This window comes from Myotis lucifugus, unplaced genomic scaffold (assembly GCF_000147115.1).
Source record: "Myotis lucifugus unplaced genomic scaffold, Myoluc2.0 scaffold_52, whole genome shotgun sequence".
In the NCBI taxonomy this organism is placed as follows: Eukaryota; Metazoa; Chordata; class Mammalia; order Chiroptera; family Vespertilionidae; genus Myotis; species Myotis lucifugus.
The window spans coordinates 3184723-3207994 of NW_005871100.1; the positions used below are offsets into that span (position 1 = coordinate 3184723).

A 23272-nucleotide genomic window follows, 5' to 3' on the forward strand; every position below is an offset into this window, starting at 1 on the left:
TATAAAAAAACTGAACAAGTAAAATATTTTTTTTCTTAAACCTCAGGGGAAAATAAAGTCTAATTTTGCTGAGCAGTGAAGGCAGGAAAAGAATTAATATTTCGCTGCTCGTATATCCATTTGTCCAACTCTAATGGACTTTTGGGTGTGTCAAAATTGAGATGAAACTTTCTTTGGCAATAACATTGACTGTAATCAACAGAGTTTGGATCCTTAAAATGGAGCTACCTTTTTGGATTATGAAAAGAATTGAGTAGAAATTGGATCCTTTATTTATGTCTATTTAATGTTGCTTCACTCTCTTGAACATAATGTGTCGAACAAACCTTTAATTCCTTCAAAAATAGATCTGTTACAATACCTGCACACATTTAAAATAGAAATAGTTTAATGAGAATGAGGGAGACTGAATGAATTAGTGAAGGTTGTGGGAATAATTCTGCAGAAAAAAAAGATGGATATAAATTGTAAGGATAGGAAGTTCTGCTAATTCTGTGATGTGAGGAACAATGACAAGTCTGTGTAATGGGAAATTTAATTGTTTAGTCTGTATATTATTTATGCATCTGGAAAATAAAGTGTAAAAGACAAGAAGAAAAACTAGAAGATTTTGAATGAGAGAATATGGAAGAAATAACACTAGGAAAAGCGAAAATAATACTTTTACACCTTGTGCTATGATGATCTCCATTTTACAGGTGCAGACGTTGACACTCAGGTTAAATAACTTGCCCTAGTTCTGGGGGGGGGGGGAACCTGGGGAGTACTGGGTTCAAATCTGCCCCATCAGGCTCTAGGATCTGTGCTCCTAATCATTGTGTAGCCTGACTTGTTGGGCTATCAGAAAGGAAAATACTAGTTTAGAAAAATAAGAGGAGAATTTGGAAAACCAATGGAAAAATTGGATAGAACAGTTGGGCAGAGGGAACACATACAAAAATAAGAGTAATTCCCAGGCTGTAAATAATTGGAGGGTAGCAGCCTAATAAAATGAAACAGTAGGAGACAGCAGAAGCTAAAAATGTTATGAGAGGTGACCAGTAACTCCTAAATAACATAATGCCACCAGGAGATGAGTGTGCAAGGCACGTCCAGCTTAGCAGGCCTCGGCTGTAGAGGGAAAGGACGCCTTAGCACCTTAGATCAGGAGGAAAGAAAGGGCAGAGCCGGGGGGCATGCAGGAAACTCCCTCCACCACTGCTCAAGGTGCTAGGGGAGCTGCAGGGTGAAGTCAGCTGAGCCGCCATAAGGAAGCTGATGCGAAGCCCTGGCTTACATCTGGATATTTCCTTCGGGTTATTGTAGTGTACTTCAGGTGACAAGATAGAGTATTAATAGCTTGTGATACCCTAGAAATGAATAACTGTGATAATTTAAAGATATCATAACATACATTGTCATGGCTATCAATTATACCATCTTCTCTACAAACTGTTTTTATTAAAATAATATAAATGGAAGTTTCCCAATTAACTTTAAATTTTTTAAATATATGTAGCATTTTTGTAGATAAGCTGTGAAGGAATATCATGTCTAGGCACAAGTCGGTACCTTCTTGTACCCAATCCTTGTCATTTACTGACTAATAAAAATATGATAGTCTTTATACCTAAACGACAGCTCTACTCAAATTCCCTGCACTGCTTGGCACAATAGCAGTTAGGTTTGACCTCCTAGAAATGGATTTTTATTTAGTCTAGTGTTTGCTATTAAAGTTAAGCAGCAAATTCTGAAATGGATTTCGTAGAACAGTAATTCCAAGGGGTATTTGCCAGTTTCACACACGCATGCGCGCGCGCGTGCACACACACACATACACACAACTGAGTTACTCACAGAAGGGTTCTTTGATTAAGTTTGGGAAATCCAGGGTTAAGTAAAAAAGGTTTCTTTACCACGAGATTATCAGATCCTCTCCTATGCTGATCTCCAAAAGGGATAATATAATTCTTATATGTACCTGATCCCAGAGCACTTTTTCCTGAAGCATCTGATGGGATTAGTTCCACATATACGGGTCAGGCATTGCTAGAATTATCACTTCCACCTACATCCTCGGCTCCCCCGAGGAACCCTGGAGCCTTTTGTTCAGGACAGCTTTCTATGCTGTTTCTGATCCAAATACAGAATGCTCTCTTTTTCTCATGGTCAACTGGGGAGGAGGAGGACAAAATTGTGCCTTTGCTAACTCCATTAATTTCTACACTTTTAATAAGGATCCATTTACTTCTCATGACTTGCCGGGGCACCTAGCTGGCTTTTTTTTTTTGGCTTAGAAACCATCGCTGTTTATCCCCCAACTGCAATGTAATTCTCTTCTCTCTTTGAGAAAGAGGGCAATAGTATGGCCTCGGGAATCAGCCCGTTTAGCTGAGTCTTGTCTCTGCTCTTCACAAACTATGTGAGCAAGTTGGCAAGTCTCGGCCTGTGCTTCTTCATCTCTGTTAATAGCAATACCTTCCTCACTGTATTAAATCAACTAGTGCATATAAAGCATCTCTAACCGTGCCTGTGACACAATGGTGTAGAAGTAATAGGTCTTTTTATTCTTCCTATTCTGCTCATGCAAAGTCACCCTTTTCTCTGAGTGTACATGAATTTGTGTGACAGTGAATAAATAAGTGATTCTAGGAACTCTAGGGACACTTCTGTGAGAATCCAGGAGCCTCTACTATCCAAGTGCATTGGCCATCACTAGTTCTTCCACCATAAAGGACTGGACAGAAGTATGAGATAATGGGTTTCAGGCTCAGGATAAGAAGCAGGCAGCACAAGACTGAGATCCCCAAAACAAAGGAAGCGTGGGAGATGAGTTCTGTGGTCACCGGGCTCACTCCCTGAGGACAGTTTCCTTCTTGCAGGAGAGTGAGCTGGAGCTCAGTCCCACTGAGCTGAGAGAGAGAAGGCAGAGCTTGAGCAAGTAAAGTGGCACAGGGGCATTGGCGATGAGGCGTCTGTGCAGAAAGGGGCCATAGAAGTTTGTGTGGGGGTCCTTCGTGAGTCCATGGCTGAGGGTGGACTATACCTGTTCAGGGTGAGACTGAGTCTTACCAAAGAGCAGTGGCAACAGGGGTGAGGATGAAACAGTGAGACCAGTGGTCAAGTGGTGCCGGTAGGCATTGCATTCCAGCTCAGCCCGCATGAAAACAACTTGTTAATACCCTAATCTTCCAAATGAGATACTAAAAGACCTCAAATTAGAAATAAGAAGTCTGTCCTAGAGGGTTGCCTGCTCTAGAGACACCCTAACAACACCTAAAACCAAGGCCCCATAAGAGTTTCAGAGGAGACAGAGTTTGGAGGTGAATCCTTAGAAATTAGAAGGTCGTGGAAAACACTTCGGGCTTTCCACAGATTTGACCAAATAAAGTATAAATCGAGGCTGACACAGGTTCAACATGATCAGCCTGAAATTGAACTGCCTGCTAGAGCAAAAACCACTAGTCTTCATAGGAATGAATCAGATAAAAATATGTCTAATGTACAGTAAAAAATTACTAGACATGAAAGACACGGGAAAATCTAACCCTTAAATGAGAGGGAAAAAAGCAGTCAATAGAGACCCTCCCCTGATGTTAGATTTAGGAAACGAAGACTTTAAAGCAGTCATTATAAATGTGTTCAAGAACCTAAAGGAAAAATATGCTGAAGAAGAGGTTGTTTTGAATGAAAATAAAATCAGTCTGGATGCTGGGTTGTTTTTTGGGGTTTTTTTCAATCCTCTTACCAAAATGTGAACTGCTTAATGAAAGCTTTCTTCCTCTTTCCCACTTTTATTCCCACTCCAAAACCTCAGCTAATTCCCCCAAACCCTCACTCTTGCTGTTTCAGTTGGACTCATTTTTGCCAGATTATAGTCTGTCATAGCCTCATAAAAAATGCTGTAATTAGCCAAGTGTGCACTGGCCTTTTATTTATTTTATACAAACAAGCCTGAACATTTGATTTTTTTTTTAATCTAAAGGCAGTAAGCTTTTTTTTTTCTTTTTTCATGAAACCACCTGTTTGTGGTCTTCGGAGAGCAGTCATATTTATTACAGTACAAGACATGCGTTTCTCTTTCCCTTCTTTGTCCACCAGATCTGAAGTTCTGCTGTGTGCTCCAGCCCCAGACTGAAGGCTGTGGCCTAATGCATGCCATAAACATGTTGCATGCTGTTAGATCTCAAACACCAGACGTCGTGCTACCATTTTCTTAGCCTGTGTTTTTATGGACATCGGTTGAAACAAAGCCGAGATGGCTGCCTGCCAGGTTTCCCGTGTAATGTCTCTAACCTGATTTGGCTTGCTCACTGTGTTCTGCAAAAAACATGCACTTTTGAGGGACACTGGGAAGCTAGAGGGAGCCCTTATGTGGCATTCTGGCTTGCTCCGACAAGTAGCTTGTGCTGCCGGCATAAAACACAAGGTAGAAGAGGGAAGTCTTGGCAGAGCTGGGGGATCTGATTCGCTTGTTAGGCCTCCTGGTATAATTTACTTTGTCATCTACAGTTTGTTCTCAGGGCAATTATTGTTTTAAAACAGGTTGCTTATACAACTCAACATCAGACCATCTTTTTAGTCTTTCTTATCTCCACCCATCAGCATTTATGGCATCTTCATGTTATGCATCTTCCCATCCAGTTCAAAGCTGCATTACTTTCTTTTCTTTTGCTTTTTTCCCAAAAATCTTTAAACTTATTAGAGGCCAGTAGAGATTCAGTGATACTGAAACTATCTAGAATTAGAGTTGTATTTCCTTTGCCCCCACTTTGTAGAAACCCATTTATTAGACTTTGTCCTAAGCAAGAGCTGCTATACTTTCAGTATCTCCACCTGGGACATTTCCCTGTTGATCCGAGTCTCCATGGCCTCCTCCTTTTCTGCCACATTTGCCTTGAGACCTCTAAGGTCTCAGCCCTTCTTCTTTGCCTCCACACGCAGGCTGGTTGCTAGATACTAACTTTGAATTTACCATTTTAGATTAATTCCCGTGCCCCAATGTCCTTGCCCACCCATTGTCTCCAATCTCAGCCTCAGATGCATTTGTCTCTCTCTTTGGGCTAGCAGCTGAGAGGCACTACAGAAAAGCACCTAGCAGTGTGATTCATCACACCACAAACACAGCCTTTCCCATCTCAGCTTGACCCTCAAGACTGTCCCGTAATCCTTCATCCCTAGTTAAAACCTTGCTGAATTGATCAGTTTCTAGTGTTTCCCATTTCCAGGTTCAGTCTCAACTTCCCTCCCTCATCTTCTAATTCATCTGGGTCTTTCATCCATGTTCGCTTCCTTTTCTCTCCCTTGTCCAAAGCTGGCACCATGGCCTGTGCTCCACAGCTATCTCTGGTCTCTGTGGCCTCAAACCCCTCTCCTCTGGCTCCTTTATTCACACCGCAATGTTAATGTAATAGCGGGTACCCATCTACATTCTTCCTCAATGCAGGCATATACTAGTATATATAGGGGTTTGGTTGTTTGTAACATTTGTTTGTATAAAACTGTGAGAGATGGAGAGAGGTAAAGAAATATATAATATACAAATATACAGATCTCTCTCTACATATAATATACACTTCTCTTTTTGTTTTTTATTTAATATCTCTCTAAGTCAAAGTGGGAGATAGCTCTAATTCATTCTTTAATGGCTATGTAAATTTCTAAGATATGGATGTATAACAATTCAACTCTTCCACTACTAATTGGTGGACATTAAGGTTGTGTCCAGATCTGTTTGCATGTGTTTATGTAAATAACAGTGCTGGAGACCAGCTGGAATGGCTCAGTTGGTTGAGCATCGCCCTGTGTATCAAAAGGTTGCCAGTTCCATTCCCGGTCAGTGTACATGCCTGGGTAGCGGGTTCAGTCCCAGGTTGGGGCATGTATGGCAGGCAACTGATTGATATTTCTCTCTCACATCAATTTTTCTCTCTTTCCCTTCCTCTCTCTGTAAGCATGTCCTCGGACAAGAATTAAAATTAAATAAATAAATACTGACAGTGGTGCAGTGTGGATTGACCCCTGGTTTGTTCTACAGGCCAATTATTTCTACATTAGTGGAGTCTAGGTTAGATTTCCTCCCTTTTCTGCCAGTGCCTTTCCTATCACACTTGGAATAAAAGGGAAACTCCCCACCATGGCCAACAAGGCTTCTGTGATCAGGGGCCCTCACCTCTACAGCCTCCACCCTCACCACAGATCCTACTCTTGAGCACACCCAGCTCATCCTCATCCCCGTTCTTCTCCTTGCTGGTCCCACTGCTGGGATGCTGTTTATTCCATCAGAGTTTCACACAGTTCACTTTCTCACCTCCTTCAGGTGTCTGGTCAGATGTCACCTGCACTGCAGGACTTCCCTGAGCACCAATGAAATAGTTCCCGTCCACCCATCTCTGTGCCCTTACTCCGCTTTCATGTTCTTCTTGGCACTTACCAGCACCGGAAAGTGTTTTGTTGTTGAGTGCCTGCCTCCCCCTGGAGAATGTGAGCTCCGTGGGGGCAAGGACTCTGTCATCGTGATCATCACTGTGTCCTCAGCTTCTAGAACAGTGCCTCGAACTCCTTAGGTGTTCAGTCCGTGTTTGAATACATGCATGAATAAGTCACAGTTTTATATGTACCTCCCATTCTCTGTTTTATGCATCTTTCTATTTCCTGCTTCTTCACACTGACAAGTACAGGGAATACTGTGTATAGCGGCAAATTTCAACATAAGGTGTGACCTTGGAGATCCCCCTCCACCGCCACCATACACATTTACAGAATGACTCGAGGCACTATACCTCTCTTATTTCATTTGGAAATTCAGATCGCTGGCAGTAATCCACTTGATTTATCATTTTCCCCTTATGCACAGCACCTCGGAGTTAATTAAGGAGGCCATGAATCTTCCCTTCGTAGCTCTAATGCACTCCCATTTGCAGGATACTCATATTGCTGAGACTGTTGGTTTGGGACTCGAGTTGAAACATTACTTAGTTTTCTCACATTGAGGGTCATTATGCTGAGCCTACGCACTAGTCTTGCCTTTGAAGGCTCTTCACTCACAAGCTTTACAAGAGCTCCATGTTTTCAGTTTCTGCTAATGTGTTCTCATCTCTGACACCATGGCTAAGCCCTGGCCTGTTGGCTTAAAGCAGTGCAGCTAGGTCAGCCCCGTGTCCCCAGAAAGGCCCCTCCAGCCTCAGCCACAGGGTAGACTCTCACCTCTGGTCTCCAGCAAAGGCAATCTGGGCTTAGAAAGGACAGCAGCACAGCCATTCATCCCAAACAACACAGGTCCATCCAGTCTGAACAAATAAAGATAGTCATCAGAGAGCATTAACCTTAAATCCTTAAAAGACCAAAACTACATTTTATCGAAATGGTCATATTGAGGTAGAATGGAATGTGTAATACAGAGAATTACTTCCTGTTTAATCATTTTCAACACAGATTAGATTCTGTTGGTTGAACACTTACTGTATGCAGGACACTGGGCAGTAGACTTGACAGTGTCATCTGTAATCTCACAATGACCCTGCAACCGCTCTTGTCGCCCTTTACACCAAAGAGAATGAACCCGGGACAGTTGTGAGAGCACTTAACCTTTTTAGTGCCCTGGACCCCTTGTGAGCTGTTGAGGTCCATGGATTATTTCCAAAAATAATGTTTTTAAATTCATAAACTAAAATATATAGAATTACAAAGAAAACCAACTATATTAAAATGTATTGTCAAAATATTAAAATAACAAATTTGTGGTATGGTAGCATGTGCTTCTTTATTAAGACCTTAAGTAAAAGAAACTTAGGTGCCAGGTTAATAGCTCCCATAATTTCAAATTAGTGATAAGTATAAACAATATTTTGATACTGTGAAAATACTGTGATTGGCTGCCTATATTCATAGTTGAAAGAAAGGCTACATTTTAGTAGTGGTTAACAGAGTTGAAGATATAATTTTTTTTAATCTAAGTTCACAGATCTCCTGAATTCTACCCCTGGCCCCTTAGGGTCCACAGACCCCAGGTTAAGACACCTCAGATGTCATAGTTATTAAGTAGCTTTAAGACGTGGGCTCATACCCAAATTATGTGATTCCAAAGTCTTTGTGTTGACTTGTACGTCATAGTGCTTCCCCATACTATCACCTTGCTTTCCATAAGAACTTCATTTACTTAACATGTCATCACACTGCCCTGTGGAGTATAAGGTAGAAGCAAATAATAACAAAGTGTGTATCATAACCCATTTTATTTTACAAAGAACTTTCACAAATAACCCAAATATCCTAATTTCTTATACAATCACACATTTTCTCCATTGAGCCATGATTCTACTATAAAAGATGGCTCTTACCTCATTTTTTACAAGGATCAGAGAAATTCAGTGACTTGCCCAAGTTCACACAGCTAGTAAATAACAGACTTGGGATTTGAATTACCGTATCTTCTAGTTGTGTATCCTGTTCTGTCTTCTTCTGGATCACCCAGAGAGTAACATGGGTGTCAGATGGTTTCTCTCAAAACTGCACAGAATCCAGGCATGTCCGGATGCAGCCCAGGTCTCCTCATTTCCAACACCATCGTTTTGCATCATACACACTGCCCCTAACAACCTACAGCTCAGGCCTTGCTCTCATCACCAAACTAGACTAATTGAAGTGCTAGCTTGTATTTTATGTCATCGTCTCCAGTTGCTGCTAAAACCAAACAACAAGCGAGGAGGATTGTTCGTTCAGCCCCAAGCAGGTGGCAATTTAGTCTCTGGTCATTGCATTCGTGTCTGTCCTGTCCCAGGGGTTTCCCCTTGTTCGATGCGAGTTAGCGCGTTGTCCTTGATGATCCGTTCGCTCTGCACCTTTGCTGTGGCTGTAAACATGATGTTCGACAAGCAGGACTTACAGAGAAGCCTCCCCGGCGGCTTCCACCTTGTGATCATTGAAATGTCCCTGCAGATTTAGGTGACAACATGGACCCATGTAATTTCCAGATGGTGGGGCCCCCATACAATCAGTTCCTGCCAACTCCCTCTCTCCCCTAATGAGGTGGGGTGCAGCATGCCAAGACCAGAAGTGAGAACTGGCTTTTGGAATCGTCCCTGCCTTCTCGGCAGTGCCGGCATACATCTTCCCTTGACTGTGCCTGGCTTAGCCGACTCATCTTTCATTTCAAGTTGAGAGAGTCTAACGATGGTTTAGCTCTCAGAGAGCACAGCATCACCTTAGCAAATCGTGTGCTCACCTCTGTCTGTCAAATACTGCCCAAGTAGCCTTCTGCCCAAGCAAAGGTTAGCAGGAAGGCTGTGGTGTCCTCGTCCTTACACCTCGAGGACGATGTTACAATGCTTCCTCTCTAGGCGTGTGTGACAGCGACAGGTGCCTTTGTACGACAGGCTCCCAGAAAACATTGAATCCACTGCTGGTTCAGAGTTGATTTAAGTTTTCATTATTGGGGCGGATTCATTTGGAGCAAATAAGCTGGGAAGTTGCTTAGATCTGTTCTTCATTGTGCCCATGCAAACACTCCCTTTTTCTTTTCCTGCTTGTTTTGTCCTTGTGTTCAGCACCAACCAGATTCAGTGATGTACAGTTCTCTTGGGCCAAACAATTGAGATGAAAAGCCGATTCTATATTGCATTAATCTTTGCTAGACAGCAGCCGTATTTTTTAAAACTCAAAGCCAGAATGTGTTTAGTCATAAAGGCACATTATGCTCTTAGCTCATTGACCCATTAAAAAAAATTATTTCTGGTCTTTGGCATAGATTTCTCTACAGCTAAGGCCAGCAAGTGCTTATTTTCTAGAGTTTTAAAGAGGCAAGAACATATTTGTGTATGATATCGAAGAAATCTGAAATGTGAAAAACTATTGAAAACCCTGCAATTTCTGATCTCCTAGGTCACATAACACCTGTAGCTCCTAAAATATGTCAAGTACAAAAAGTCAGACCCTTGCTCTGGAATTCCATCTTCAGAATAACAGCCCTGGCTGTCATTTCTCCCATCTGTTAATGAGTTTATTATGTGAACTGTGAATTATGGGACTCATTCTATTATGTATAGAATAATACAGCTTATAGCAAAGCTAGTCAATCAGGAATTTTAGGTGGTCTTTCCATTTAATTCCCATTTGGATCTGAGTTTTCCTGCTCAACATGTGTTTTTTAGAGTCATCCATATTATTGCATGTATTAGTACATGTTTTGTTTTTGTTTGATATGTGGTGTTCATGGTGTGTGGCTATTATAGAGAATCCGTGGACATTCTTGTGTCAGTCTTTTGTGGGCATAGCATTCATTTCCCTTTGGTCTGTTACTAGCGGTGGAATTGCTGAGGTATGGGACAGGTGTGTATTTAGCTGTTAGAAACAGCTGCACAGGTTTTGAAGGGAGTTGAACTACACTACTCTCCTACAGGCACGAGATTGCTGGCTGTTCCGCATACTCACTGACACTCTGCATTGTCTGTCTTTTTAGTTTAGTTATCCAGTGGTTTACTAGTTTAGTGGTATTTGGAGCAATTTACTTTTGATCCATCATTCCTCTGTATTTTTGTTATGTAAAAATGTCAAAATAATAATAGGAATAAAAAAGGGAAAGAAATGGCATTTAGATTTCATCAGATAAGATGCTTTTGTGTGTCCTGTCAAGTGTTTATACACAGATGCTTAAAAATGATGCTAGAGAAACTGTTTTTAAATTTTGCTTTTTCATTTATGTGTTTTCTAGATTGCTGTGCAATAATAGGTAGTCAGGCGAATGTGCATCCACAAATATGGCTGGTAAGAAGACGTGAGTCCATCTCTTTACTGATAAAAGAATGAGTCTGTTGAATCCCTCCCTTTACCACCATAAGAAGGAGCAGGCAGTCAGAAAACTGGGATGTCCCTGCATTCTATTTCTTCTTCCTGTGCCCAAGCAGAGAACCCCACAGGTGTCCATGAGCCATCCCCTGCCCAGGCCTCAGGGTAGGATGTGGCCAGACAGGGTGCAGGTGGGCCTAGAGGGCCTGCCCTGCTGCTCTCCAGGTGCCCTGTGTGCTGATGTCTGTTCCTCTCTGTTTTCAACAGCCCCTCAGTCTAGCCGCCCATTCCCCCCGCCCCCCCCCCCCTTCCAAAATGAGCAGATGTCTTAAGTGGGAAACTGTGATAAGAAATGGTAATTGGGCCTCTTTGAATCTCTTAGATTAGAAGTGATGTGGCCCCGAACCAGCCCAGTTCCTCAGATCTGTGGGGAGCAGCCCCGTCTGCACCAGCTCACAGTTAACCTGGATGTCCCAGCCGGTTTTCTTGTCAGAACTTAAGCCCCTTTATCTTTGCTGCTCTCACTGCTTCTTTGCAAGTTACCTGATCAGAATCCCAGACCTCCAAAGGAATGCAGAACTTTCCAAGCAGGTTTCCATGGGAAGGTCACACAGGACCGTCCCTGGAGAGTTTCCTAAGAATTTTGTTAATTCAAAAGCTTCACCTAATATTAGAGAGAAAACAAGCCTGGCTTTCCCACGAGAGGCTGGGCCACGCGTAATGATTGTGGCAGACTGTGTCCTCCTGCCTCTCGTCCGCACGTACAGGGGCTCAGAAAGGGGGTAATGCTGTTTATGCACATCAGCTCATGAGAGGTGCGGCCACACCCACACGCCACTGTCTGTCTGTGTCCTTGCCTCGCAGGAGTCCCCACACCCGTGAGCACGACCGGGTCCAGGGTCAGCCTTGAATTGCGTTTTCCTCACTTGCGACAGGAATAGAATTCTGCAACTCGCTCTTCACTCCATCCACCGCCAAACCACACCAATTCCCTCTTCGCTGCTTCAGTCTGCACAAAGCGAGGTTTCATGACTATGTTTGCAATAAAAATACTGTAAATCATGGAGGGCTGGTGTAAGAAAGGCGGGGTGGGGATAAAAGAAAAACAGCTCTCTCTTCCCAAGTTAAACTCAAACCCGGCACCTTCTCGGAAGAAGCTGGCGTGGTGTGAGCAGGAGCCTTGTGGCATTGTGAGCGCATTGTGCAGTGTTAATGTGTCAAACACCCTTTCTTTTAGCAAATCTTCTAGAACGGGGAAGTGATGCCGTTCTGCCGCTCACAGATCATTAGCTTATCCTGATGCTACCTTGTTTTGCAATAGCCAGGGAAGGAGAATTCCGATACTTCCAGTAGCTTTCCAGTTGAACATTCATGACGAAGTACAGAAACACATGTATCCAAGTGACATGTCACTTGGCAGTTCATATTTTTCTGTCTCATCTTGTTTTCGTATGTGCAGCGGCCACAGTGGTCATGTGTTTTTATTCATGTAGTCATATCTTTATACCCTGCCGCCTGACTTGTTCTAGAGATGGAACAAGACGAACCTCAGAAGTTAAATGCAAACAAGATGTGCAGGAATGGGTTTCTTTTAGGGATAAGGGAGGAATGCCTTCGAGTCAGGGAGGATTTATGATTTTTGGCTTTGTTTTCCTCTTTTGTTTTTCATTAGTCTTTCGACTTTGCAAATTCTAATGTGCTCAAGATTTATAAAATACAAGGGGCTGTCATTCCTTGTCAGGAGGAAAGATCAAGAAGGATTAATCAGCACTTTACTGAATATAGCCAAATGTCCCACAAAAAAAGATGTCACCTAGAAATACAGCTGTTCTTAGATGGGGAGACACTCGCCAGTCTTCTGAATGTTGTCAAATTTGGGGAAATTTAAGGACGCTGCGGTCCACAGCCCCTATTCATCTCAAGCAGTAATTTTGAGATGTCAGAAACCCGGGTGATAGACATTTGTGCGTTAATATCAGCTATAAGCAAAGCATATGGATCTCTGCTGCGTGAGACAACTTGACCATAAAAATAAACATGTTCACATCTTCCTCTCATGCTGCCCCCAGTTCTACTTTAGCATGGATTCTGCAAGTAGAATGGATGCATTTTTTATTGGATGCCTGACTTTTTGTTTGCTTATTTGTGTTCTTAAAAAAAATCATGGAATAAAGTTGCGCTGGGCATAGACAACTTGAGAAAATAAAAAATGCAACATTTCAGTCCTGTCAAGAGTGATGGTCTTTGCCTCAATTTCATGCTGACGAACGGTATGTACATATTTTGACCTTTGGGTCTGATCTGTACTGAAATGTGCGGTGTCGGTGTCTGTAAATGAAACCCTGTAGCTGTCACAGCTGTCTTGCCTTCTTCTGGGAAATCTACAGCGTACTTCTAGTTGTTCTCATGCTGATAATGTTAGAAAAAGAAACACATGCGCACATACTCACACACTCAGTCACAGATGCCACGATCAGTTCCAGACCACAAACGATAGCAGGAAAGGCAGGGAAGTCTCTCTCAATCTCTCTCTCTCTCTCTCTCTCTCTCTCTCTCTCTCTCTCTCTCTCTCCTCTCATACAGTTAACCTTAAATCTACCTCAGTTTGTTAAAAATGGAGTCATTTACAAACATCAGTTCGTGTGCTATCACTTGTGCGGTTATTTGTGTGTGAGAGCCCAGGACTGGAAGCTGCTCCCTTGCCACCATTTTAACTTACTATTAACCACCCGGGCGGGGACCGACCTTTCAGAATGTGAAACGAAATAAAGACTAAGTCTTTGTTTTTTCTTCCAAAAATTAGCTCTGATCCTCTTCACAGGTGGAAATATAACCCTAAAAGCTACATTGTTTCCAATTTAGAATTAATAGAAATTTAACTGTGACATGGAGAAAGATGATTTTTTGTACTTCTAAAATTGCCATTGACTTAACAAATAGAAAATAAGTTTGCAGAATACTGTATGCCAAGTTATACATAATGTATATGAGGATAGAGTCCCCAGAAAATGTGCAGTCTTGGTATGTGTTCACCTTGATTTACAGAAAATCGGCCCCTGAAAAATTCCACTCCAACAAGCAGTATACTTCAGAATTTGAATTCCCTAATTCTAAAAGCCGGCTTTGTTCCGTTTGCTTCCTTTATTCAATTCAAGAGGTGACTGTGAACTCCACATAGGGATGTTCTAAAAGAAAGGGTGGTGGGTCGAATCATTTCTGTTCATCTTTGGAGGACTTTCGCCTATTGATTTAGAGGGCACGCAAAAGATTTGTAGTGTATTCCAGACAGGCATGTGTAGGATTATTCTGCAACCAGGGCCAAAGTTCAAATTCCCTGCACTATCAGGGGACATTCTCTCTCTCCAGCATGTTCCTGTTTTAAAAGCAACTGCCTGTCTTGCTGATTAAAAGTGATTTTAACTCTCGTGCTAAATACCAAAATGAAAGCAGCAGATAGGGGAGCGCTTGGGTGTCTATTTGCTTTTACCCTGAGCCTGGCCATTAAAGGTAATTAATTTATGGCCCGGCAGAGCCTGCTGCCTTTCTTCTGTGGATCTGTTAGTTCTGGATTCCGTGTGGGATTCCAAATATCGCTCGTAGCCACCATTTCTGATCCCCTGGCTCCCCCTTTCCCTTGGGGAGTCCAGGATTAGCAGGAAAGCCTTCTGTGCTTAGAAATCCAAGTCTTGCCCCGCGTGGATTGGGACGGCTGTGAATCACCCAATCATTGCAGCCAGCTGGAGCAACCTCTCATAGTGATGCATGTGTCCTGTGAGTCTGGCCTTCCCCACCCTTAAGGCTGTTGATCTCTGTGCATTCCCAAGTATCACTATGAGCGGTTTCACCCTCTTCTAACAGAGAGTCAGCAAAGTTAAGCATGTCTACCATCAGAAAATTTTGAAGAAGAGTTATTTGATACTTCTTATCAATGTGTATATTTCCTCTTCTGTGCAGCTAGTGTGGGATCTGGTAAATTCTTAGTAAGTTGAGTGAGAATGTCCATTTTGTGGTGAATCAGGATATTGTACCTAAAGGACTGCTGGGGATTCATATCAACAAAAAATTGATGTGCAGAAAGCAGGAAGGTTTGAAATTAGTGTTTAATCAGATGCCACGTTCATTTTATAGAAGGGGAAGCTGAAGCTAGGTGAGCTGAGATTTCAACTTGGGTCTGTTAGGTCCCAAGCACTGGACCAGCATCTCTGAGTGATCACACGCCTTTGATACCCATGATGGAAAGATCCTGAGAGCATCCTGAACCCTAGATTCTCAAATACTATCTCATGGGCGCACAAGGAAAATGCGGAACCCCCGGGCGGGCGCTCCTCCTGAAACTGTTTTAAGGATAACGTTTTCCTGTTTCATAAAAAATGTCTAATGAACAAAGTGCATATCCTAGAGCTGGTCAAAGTCGGCATTCCATTCTTTCATTTATCCAGGAATGATTCAGGCAAATCCCATCTTTCTGGCCATCTCTAGCTCCCACGGTCAGCTTTCTTTGGGGGCACTATTTTTCCTGGAAAAAAAAAAACACACACACACACAAAAAACAACTCTTGAATGTCGTCACCAGTGTTTCTAGGCATGTGTACAATGATGGGTGGAATGTCCCACAGCACCGTTATCATTCGTCCGCCTTCCCCCTGGACTTGGAGCTGGTTGTGTGGCATTTTAAAAGATGTTTACAGCATTTGAACTGCTATTAATAGAGACAGTGCATCCACCACCTTAGTGAGCTGTATTCTGAGCATTTTCTTGAGTATCAAGTGCATCTTTTTGGGAACAGGAAAAGATGTTAAAAGATACAAAATTGGTTTTAAAAAATGTTATGTTTTAAATAAGCCTTTATGCCACTGCAGGGAGTTGAATCTGTAAAGGTGGAGGAAGAGTAAGGAATTAGTAAATTAATAAGGGTGGCCCTATTCCTCCCACCTGCTCTCTGTGTGATAAATAATAATAATTTCCTCTCCTCACTCCTGACGTATTAGGCTGCTCTCAAGGTTTCTGTGTGGCGACCTATTCTCTCATTTCTTAGTTCATTGACCGAGGTCTCCAATTGCATAGATACGTAGTACTTGTCTGGTAGATATGTTAGGTACGTGTTTTATTGCTGTACCTAGAGGTCTGGAATATTTTACATGCTCTTCTTAGAATTTTCAATTAGTAAATTTTAATTAACTAATTGAGGTTTCTTATTAAAAAGCTTTTATGATTTGTCATAGCAGTCTAGCTGTGTGTGCACCCTATTCTATTAAGAAGCCATTAAATCCGTAGAAACTGCCTGTGAATCCATTAATCTCACTGTATAATTGCAGTCATCTGGGTGTGGAGCAGGGTATTTGTAAAATAGTTTCTTAAAATATGAGGACCTTCTAGCTGGAGAATGTTACAGCGATGGAGCTGGGCTTAGGAAGGCAATGCAGTGCCCCAGGTCACCCGAAGCACTCTGTTTGGATTGATTTTTTAGTCATCCGTTTTTTATGTGTCTGTGTCTGATGTTCTGGAAATTCACACTTCTTACCAGCCGCATAACTTGAAATCCTGCAGAAACATCACCATGACATGAACCAGCCTAAGACGTCACTTCCTCTGAGACCACCTTGCACATTATCCAAGAGTCACCATTTCCTAGAAAATAAAAGTCACAAAATAAGTTTATTTATTTTATAAGTGAAATAAGTACTGAAGACCACGTCTGAAGTGCTAGGTGAGGCCTAATGTCTGGGATACAAAAGCTAGCAAGTTAACGAATCAGTGTGGCCAATGACGCGATGTCCTACCAGTGTGCCCATACGTAGGTCACAGGGGAGCGTTTTGAGCATGTGAATACTGTCACTTACCCAGGAGACAACCCAGGGAGGTTCGGGTGGCAGGGCCACCAGGCCTTTGTCGCTAGAGGGGAAGGAAGAGGAAATGCAGAGTCAGGGAAGAATAGAACTGAATCAGCAGCACAAACTTAATTTTTCTATTAGAACTCAAAGGTATGGCCCAGCTGGCGTGGCTCAGTGGTGGAGCATAGACCTATGAACCAGGAGGTCACGGTTCGATTCCTGGTCAGTGCACATGCCTGGGGTTTTGGGCTCAATCCCCAGTGTGGGGTGTGCAGGAGGCAGCCAATCAATGATTCTCTCTTATCACTGATGTCTCTCTCTCTCTCTCTCTCTCTCTCTCTCTCTCTCTCTCTCTCTCTTTCTCTCTCTCTCAAAATCAATAAAAACATATTTAAAATTAAACCGAAACAAAAATTCTCAAAGGTATGATTGGCCATTATTCATGTGCAGCCTGGATTCTGTGGGATCTCAGATGAATAGGCTCTTACTTCAGTGATAGCACTTTAACAGACTTTACTGCTCCTCTGGCTTCCCAGTCCCCAAGTGGTTGAATTAACAATTTGCAGATATTCTTCTCGTACGCCCTGGCCCTGTGACATGGAGGCAGGTGTCCACAGCAGCTAGGCCTGGTTTTAGCCAAAGTAGATTAAGTTTGGCATGACTGTGTTTGCATCCCATCCTCCTTTTTGGCCATTGGGTGGGTGACTTTCCTGGTGTTCGCTGGACCTATCAGCCTTCCACATAGGGCCTTCTCAGTAGCTTTGAGTGTCATGGTGGAGGGTAAAGAATGGGGGCAATGGATGACAATTCCAGTGGAGGGCCATTAGACAGAGAGTAACAGGGAGCTCTTCATGAGGTTCAAGGGCATTGGCTCATCACAGCTAATACATGACCATCCTTGATAGCATTCCTATGTCAAAATAATTTTGAATGTTTGAGTCATAACCCCAAAGAGTGTGGTCTTGTCAATAGGGGTCTTTGGACACATGGCAGAACCAGAGAGAGAAGTAATTGAGTCCAGGATCTCTTGTTTTATGTAACTAGTGGGTCACCTGCTCTCCTGGAAACACGAAGGGTAAAGGGTATATCCAAATTAGATGGGTCCCGTGTTAGCCCATATGTCACCTTCTACTTTGTACTTGAAACTCTTGGAGCTGAATCAAGTTTCTCATCCTTGTGCAAAACCTCTAAGATCTCTGTACCCAATTCCAGGACTTTCTTGCCCCCCCTTCCCCTGCTGCATCCACACTACACCCACCCACCCCCATCAAAACACATGCTCATCTGCTCATCCCTCCAGCACTCCGTTAATTCAGTAAGTGAAGTCAGCATATCCCAGAGGGAGTTCTTCAGAACACACATTCCACCAGATGCTCCTCACAGGATCTTATGGTCAACTAAGTTTGGAAAGTGCTGTATGTCATAGGTAACGATGAATGATGCAAATTTTAAAGATTCACAGTACAAATGAAAACTGCCAAGAACTTGTTTTTTTACTGAAGATGTCTGATTAACCTTGCTTAGAGTAGGGCTTTCCACATTAGTTTGACTGTAGAACCCTTTAGGAAGTGCTTCATTAAGTCAAGGTCATGCCTAATGTGGTCTCAGATGTTATTACCTCTTACAGCTGACATTTTTGTGTAAGAACACACCTTTCTCCACCCTCCCCATCAGTTGTAAAATTTAAAAACGTAGCCAAATCGCTGAGTGGGTTTGGGTTTGGGGTGAGAGGGCGGAGAAAGAAGCCTGTCTCCATGAGTCCCTAGGAGTCACACCCAATTTCGCAAAACAGCAATTTGGTCCTGACCCACAGAAAGCCTGAAACTGGAAGAATCTGAGTCAACTTCTTGTTCTCTTTTAGAAGCCAGGAAACTTACAAGGCTTTGGGGAGGTGATGTCCGTCAGGAGAACACTCTCTCGAAAGCTAATTAAAAGTCCTTGAGTACAGAAAGTGTTTCAGGGAAACAAATCATGTCAGTCCGATTGGAAAGGTCTCTGTCAAAAGCAGCCAAGAGCATTAACTTAGCACCATTATAAATGAAACGATATAAATTACACTTCTTTTCTAAAAACACACTGAATTCAGGGAATGCATGCTGGCTTGATTTTCATGAGTTACAAAGGATGTGTTTCACATATTACCGCTTTTTTCTATTACTTCACAGATCTGGCAGAAACCAACACTGAATATGTAAAAGACTAATATGTACTTTAAGAGTATATGTAGGCCAAACCACAGGAATTTATTGGCCAGGTTCCTTAATTGTCATGGAGTTAGAAGAAGTCAATTAAGAGTCCTGTTTGAGCTTGGAGAGTTCAGTGTGGTACCTAGAGAGGGGTCTTGTCCACTGGTTGGAGCCCAGCTTGCCTTGTCCTCCACCCATGGACCTCGACTTTCATTTGATTTTCACGGTCATCACTTTTGCACTTACAGGTCAGTCCCCTAAACCACCTTTCTTAGTTAATCCTCACCTAAGGATATTTTTTTCCATTATTTTTTTTTTTCAGAGAGAGAGAGAGAGAATAGATGGGAGGGAGGGAGGGAGAGGAGAGAAAGGAACATCTATGTGAGAGAGACACATTGATTGGTTGCTTCCGCATGCACCCCGACCTGGGCCTGGGATGGACCTGCAACCCAGGTGTGTGCCCTTGACCAAGAATCAACCTGTGACCCTTTGGTGCTCTGGTAGACACTCTACCACGGAGCTACACTGGCCAGGGCTAAGCCACCTTTCTTTGAGTTGCTGAGTTTGGACATCACTTATGGGCTGATCAGTCATGATAATGACAAATTGCTGGAGTTCTAGATTAGACTTCCTTTGGGTAGAGGACAGCTGATGGTGACAGAGGTCCCACAAAAGCCATCATCCTAAGCAAGTGTTCCCAGACTCGGTGGTTCCATAGCTGGGCATCTCTCTCTCTGCAGGTGACGACAGGCACTGAGCTTCCCGAGGGCCATCTTCGTCCACGCTGCATAATCGCTGGGACCTCACCCATCCACAGCCAGGCTGGCAGAGTAGTTGGGGAGGAAATTAAGTGAAGGGAAGCAGGGAAAAGAAAACATTAGGGCGCTTATGAACCGATGTGTTTACCTATAGGACCTATAATGGGTGGGGTCCCTAAGGTGGGCTGCCTAACACAGATGAGCAAAAGGACATCTGTCAGAGGCTCTGGGATGTCTGCAGTTAGAAATGGAAGACCTTGTCTTTGCTGGTTCCTGGACAGACTGCCTGGGAGGAACCGGCTGAGGGATGAGCGTGCACACAGCAGGGGGAGGTCTAGCAAGACCTCGGGGTGGGACAGAGGTTGGAGGTCCAGTGAGTCACCTGTCATAGCCTCCAGCACCTTTCACCACACTGGAGTGGTGTTTGTAGTATCGCTCTGGCTGCTTGGATGAAATCTCCAGTATCAACTGGCTGCATTATGATTGTCTGGGACACACAGCCCCAGGGCATTGGAGAAGCGGGTCACCTTCTCATAGACCCAGCCCATAGCTTATGATGGGTATGTCTTTTAGGATCTTTGGTCTGATCTGTAAAGGGGTTTAAACATCCACTTCAGCCTGTTTTCCCGTTGTTCAGGCTAAATTCTTCTTTTTTATCCGCCCTCACCTCCCTCTCAGCAAAACACCGCATCCTCGGAGGTCTAATTAGAGGTTCTGAGGGCCTGGACCTGTCAGATCAGGTCAGTTCTGAGGTCAGGCACCCAGTGAACCACAGGGCCTTAGGACCTGCTCCCTCCCCTCTTACCCTCTCAAAGCTGAGCTTGCAATAAAGTCAGGCACTTATGCTAAGTGCGGTGTGCAAGGGCTGGATTTGTCATTTGCCTTGGTGACTAAAGCAGCACATTTTAGGTTCAGCATGAAGTTTGTAAATCCTTTTTATACCCATAAATTTTAAAATCAAATGTTACCTTTTCAGTAAATGCCAGAATTTGGTTTGGATAGTTTTGACCGCTTGGCTGTAGTTAACAAAAAAAAAAGCCCACACCTTAAAATGTTGTTGAAGCTTAAAATTTATCCACCTACACTTAGGATTAGAGGGGCTCGAAAAAGTACCCGTTGGTGGAGAATATTTTTAGGATGGCGATATAGCCTTATGCGACTTAAATTCTTAGCCTGTGGTTTGCCAGCTGGAAAAACTTGAGTTTGGTAGAACTTGAAGCATCATCAAATATTTGTTCCATGCTTTTAAAATAAAGTAGGCTCAGGATTGTGCTAACACTGTAACTAATATCCCAAGCTACTGCCCTTCGAGCGACCAAAAGAAACTACCCTTTTTTCTCTGTGCTAAAGATGATTTTATTTCTCATGAAGCTCTTTGTTGATCAGGATGTGGTTCCATTTGGTAACATTTAAGGGATCAAATAGGTAAGACTTTTTATAATGAATATTGATAGCAGGTGCCTTCAAATCCCTACATGCTTGCACTCTCGTAAGAATAAAAATATCTTAATGTGTTTTTTCCTGAACATGTTTTAAACGCATTTCTTCGCCTATGCTTATAAAGAGAAGAGCACAGGCGAACGTGGATGACATCTGATTTTAATAAAGAAGGGACATGCTGTTGTTCAGCTCGAAGCCCTGTGGCTGGTTACGGTTCTCTTCATTCCCTTTTCCTCGGCGATTCATCATCCAGAGGACAATTCCACTCCAAGCTGAAGCTCAGCCACTTTGGGAAGGTCCAAGGGGTTGCTAGCTTTTCGCTAGAGCTGTGTTTCAGCTGTTGGTTTTACTTCTGGGACCTGGGGCTGAATGTAACCAAATCCGTGGATTGGAATGTGATTTTGTACTCATGGGCTGTGTCTGCATTACCAAAGCCTCTCGTGGAAAGCGGGAAAAGACCCCCAATTGGGAATGGTCACACACGCGAAGCATAGGATCCATCTCACTGAGTGCCAGGAACAGTGCCCTCGTCCCCTTTTCTATCTGGTCAAACGCCAACTGACCCCTCAAACCCACCTTCAGAAAGGCTTCCCTGACCTCTCCCCACCCCTAGAGTTAATTACGCCTGTGTGCTGAGTGCTGTGTATGCAGTTATGTTTATCTGTCTTTCTGCAGACCTGCCTTCCCTACTAGACGAGGGGCTCCTTGAAGGAAGGGGCCGTTTCTTACCCACATTTACACCCTAGAATTGAATACAAACGCATTGTTATATTGAAGTGAATTATTGGTAATGCAGCTGCTCTGAGGGCCCACCCCAGCAACCTTGACATGAATCAGTTTTTCATTCTACAAGTATTTATTGAGAATCCTGAGTATCAGAATCCTGAATGTTCTCTGAATGAGTTAATTCATCGTGCGTGAATGGGCACACTTAGACTCTTATAGCTACAAAGCAAGTGTGGTTGCCCATGAAAATCAGACAGCTAAGCACAAGGCTTATGCTTTAACATCTCAAATGCATGCTTTTCCTTTGTATTTGCATACACTGTGGTAGCAAATGCTTTAGAGCCCGGTTTCTAAAAATGCATTATTAAATAGAGACCTACACATTTCAGTAGGGTAATAGAACTATTCTTTTTGTCTTAGCAGACCTAATGCATCAAGGAATGTCAAGGTGAGGAGCATTATAAAACATCAAAGGGTGAGCCAGAATAGTATTCCTAAAGGGAAGTTATCACACCCAGATTAAAATGAAAGAGCATACTTAAATAGGGGAAATGCCTTAATAATAATAACTGTTTATTGAGCCCTTTCTATGTGGCAGGCTCTGAGCCAAGCTTCCTGAGTAAGATGGGTAAATGGAAGTAATTAAGTCCTATTTAAGCCTTTTCCTATCATAAAAGAATGGGCACAGTTGTGGAACTCAAACGCGCATTTAAATATCATTTAAAAAGGAAACGGTAGTGGCCTCATTTTGTATTTGCAGATAATGAAAGAAAAAAGGATAAACCATCTTGCATGCAAGAGATGTCTTTTTTGTGAGTGAAATTCAGATTTTTAGTGCATTTTTAATAGAAACTTATTGCATTGATTTGTAATTATCGTGTTTTACATTTGGCCTTGGAGGACCCATTAGTAATGGATGCTGTGACAACTACTTGGTGTAGTTCTTTGCAGCACATTGCAGGCCAAGTATTGGGTTAGATATCAAGTTCATAGCACATAGTGTCTATTTAGTAGGACGATGTAGAATTCAGGTTTTGTTACCTAAGTTTGGTTCAAAATTAAAATGACTTCATAAATACCAGCCCAATGTTTGATCTACAGTATTTGATTACTATAGGTCAATGATTATTGGGACCATTATCATAAAAAGCCCATATTTTAGTAAAATGGGTACCTATGTAGACTTACTCAAAGGTCCCATGAGCATGACAGTGGTCATTTATGGATAGTTTTCCATAGATGTATTTTCATCACGCTAGGTGGGGCCACTGGACAATCCCAGCCCCTCTTGGGAAGGATGGAGTTTCAGGGAGATGGCTCCAAACATACCTAAGGACACTTGGACCATCTTACAATTGAAGTAGCTTTGCATATTGAGGCCTTCAAATGATTCACTGTCAACTGTCTAGAGTGGCCACTGGGTGTCCCACTGTGACTTCAGACTCCATAGACTCAACAACTCTGTAAAGAAAAGGGGAAGTCTCACACTCTGAGATCTAGCTGACCCAAGTAACCACTTCTGTAGTATGTTACAGATTACAAAACATGTTGGTATATGTAATCTCATTGG

At 42.8% G+C, this 23272-nt stretch overlaps 1 protein-coding gene across 2 annotated transcripts in view; it reads left to right on the forward strand.

Moving 5' to 3' along the window:
• JAZF1 (JAZF zinc finger 1) overlaps positions 1 to 23272 on the forward strand; it is a 298763-nt gene that overhangs the window by 167310 nt on the left and 108181 nt on the right. The gene's annotated exons all lie outside the window — the stretch shown is intronic.